At 45.2% G+C, this 3,076-nt stretch overlaps 1 pseudogene; it reads left to right on the top strand.

Moving 5' to 3' along the window:
• The first annotated feature begins 1,994 nt into the window (after window positions 1–1,994).
• On the top strand, window positions 1,995–2,452 carry LOC102868184 (annotated as a pseudogene).
• The last annotated feature ends 624 nt before the right edge of the window (window positions 2,453–3,076 follow it).

Below are 3,076 nucleotides of genomic sequence, written 5' to 3'. Positions count from 1 at the left end.
TGAATATTGAAGGAAGGGGGGTATTAATCATAGAGTCACACAATTTAATGGATTGAGGCAGGGGAGTGAAGGAAATGGGAAAAATTCAGTGTTGAATAATGATTTATATGAACTCTCTAAATAAACCAGTATAGAATAAAAAGAGGGGATTTTGGTGTGTGGTCTTTGGTTTTGGTTTGTTGTTTGTTTTTTTTTAAAGCTGAACATAGAAAGTCCACATGACTAGGCTATTCTACACTTGGAATATATCCTGAGAAAATGAGAACTGGGGCACAAATGGAAACTTGTTCACTAATATTCATAGCAGCATTATTCATCATCGCAAGAACATGGAAACAGCGCAGATATCCGACCACAATCGAATGGACTGAGAAATTATGCTACTTTCACATGATGGAACACTACTTCACATACAGGAGCAATAATTTTGTAAATCACTACCTAACTTGAGAGGTACTGGAGAGCATTAAGCTAAATGAACTCAGTCCCGTAAGGACATATACTGTATAAGACCATTATTGTAGAACATGCATGAGGATCCAAGGCAGGGGGGGTGGGAGCAGAGGAGTGATGAAGGGGGTAGTTAATCATATGGTCACATAATTTTAAGGGAGTAGGGAGGGGTGGATAAAGGAAATGGGAAAGATCCAGTGTGAAAAAATGTATACAAACTTTATAAGTAAACCAATATAAAATGCCTTTTAAAAAAGCCAAACAAATCACAAGTGAAAACCAAACAAAAAAAAGGGATAATAATAATGATGGTGATGTTGGGTTTTTATTCATAAACCCCATAAAATTTCACTGAGATCTTTGGCAGATGAATGTGTCTTTACTCTTGATAGTGGAATTTTGGTGCCTTTCTCTGGATTTGTACTGTTTTTTCACACTATGGTGTTGTCTGCTTCCCTTAGAGTATCTTCTCCTCTTGAATTCAGCTTCCTAAGTCATTTGGCTCCTTTGAATGCACCCCCACCACATAACTGGTGGCTCACCACTGCACCAATTGGCAGCATCAGGATGGATGGTGAAGAGATTGAGATTGTTCACAGCTTTAGTTTTCTTGGCTCCACAATCAACACTCTTGGCACAAGCAGCCAGGAAAGTCTGCTGTTAGGGACCTCTCTAAAGTACTCAAGAGCAATGGTGTGTCTCTGGAGACAAGGGTAAGTCTGGTACAGGTCATGGTCTTTGCAATCACTTGTTATGCATCAGAGAGCTGGACAATGACCAAGGAGGATAGAAGGAGAATTGATGCTTTTGAGCTTTGGTTTTGGAGAAGAGTGCTGAAGGTGCCATGGACTGCTAAGAAAACAAACAGATTCATCCTGGATAGGGTTAAACTGGGCTGCTCCTTGGAGGCAAGGATTCTGAGGCTTTGTCTGACATACTTTGGTCATGTTGTAAGGAGAGACCGGTCCTTGAAGAGGGATACCATGCTTGGGAGGGTGGAGGGCAGGTGCAGGAGGGGAAGGCCCTCTGGGAGATGGATTGATTCAGTGACTGGGGCAATCAGGATAAGTGTGTCGGAGACAATGAGATTGGCACAGGACAGGGCAGAGCTTAGAGCTATTGTACATAGGGTTGCTATGAGTCGCAAGCAACTCGACAGCACATAACAACAACAACTACGTAATGACCTCTGTTGATAAATCCTGTTCCATCGTTAATTCCTTGATTGCATTTGTCTTTCTGAAGCCCATCTGCCACATAAATTAGGAACCACACTTTTTTTATTCCTGAGTAGAATAATTTTTCATGAATTTTGACATGACAGATACCATATCTACATAAATTACAGAAATATTGGGAGAACAATAGTTTATCTTTAAAAATAACAATTCTAGGTGCCTTAATGCATCGTGAGCTGCCCTAAGGGCCAGGCATTTTTGGCAGTTCAACGTGACTAGTGATTCCACAGGAGTAAGATGGTAGCCACCTCCCATTAAAATGTATGGGTTCTGCTTCTGGAAGACTCTCTTCGGCAACTTACGATGCCGCGTGGAAGCCGGAGCCGCACCTCCTGCGTGGCCCCTCTGGCCAGTCGGGCCCCTCAGATGAGAGCCGCTCCCCGGCCAGCACCGGCAGCTCAGCCGTCAGCCCCGGCCCCACAATCTGCAGTTGGGGCCCCTGCAGCCGCACCCCGGCAGCCTGCCTGATGGCCCAGATGGCGACCACGGCTGCTGGTGTGGCCGTGGGCTCTGCTGTTGGGCACACCCTGGGCCATGCCATCACTGGAGGCTTCAGTGGAGGCAGTAACGAGCCAGCCAGGCCTGACATTACTTACCAGGAGCCATACCGAGACCAGCCGGCATCCCAGGTGGAGTCTGGCCCTTGCTCCTTCGAGATGAAGCAGTTCATGGAGTGCGCCAACAACCAGAGCGACCTCCGCCTCTGCGAGGGCTTCATGGAGGTGCTGAAGCAGTGCCGGGCAGTGCGGGAACTGATGTGATGAAGTTCAAGTTGAAGGAACTGAAAGTGGTCTCAAAGTACTGCGTTAACTCCACATGAAACTAGAATGAATAGTGACATTGTCACAGGTACACGTGCCCGTCAGTGCTTGTCCATCCCTCATAGCAACCCTGCTTTAGAATCTGTTGGTGACTGAGATGACGTCACTAGAACCAACTGGTGTTTGTGTGGGCCTCTTTAAACTAGTTGTGATGTGTAATTACTTGAACTAAATAAAGTATAAAGTTATTTTCTTCCAAAAAAAAAAATGTATGGGTTCAGAAACCTGACGGATCATCAGCTATGAGTCAGAACTAATTCAATGACAGGAAGTGAGTCCAGTGAAATATTGCTGAAGAGTTGGAACCAAGTCATAGATGACCCTCCATCAGGTTTTCAGAACAGTAAAATACACAGGAAGAGACGGCCCATCTTTCTCCCGTGAAGCTGCTGGAGGATTTGAACCATGCACCTTTGGGTTTTAGGAAGTTGTAAACTGCACAAGAGGAGACTGCTCATCCTTCTTCCATGGAGCTACTTGTAGATTTGAACTTTCAGAGAAGTGCTGCCTTTGGTTTAGCAGCACAGCTTCCTACCCACTACTGCAACTGAGACAACCCTGAGG

This window comes from Elephantulus edwardii, unplaced genomic scaffold, assembly GCF_000299155.1.
Source record: "Elephantulus edwardii isolate Elephantulus edwardi_28Jun2011 unplaced genomic scaffold, EleEdw1.0 scaffold00023, whole genome shotgun sequence".
Classification (NCBI taxonomy): Eukaryota; Metazoa; Chordata; class Mammalia; order Macroscelidea; family Macroscelididae; genus Elephantulus; species Elephantulus edwardii.
Note: the sequence above shows the minus strand (reverse complement) of the source record. Positions and strands in the feature narration are given on the sequence as shown.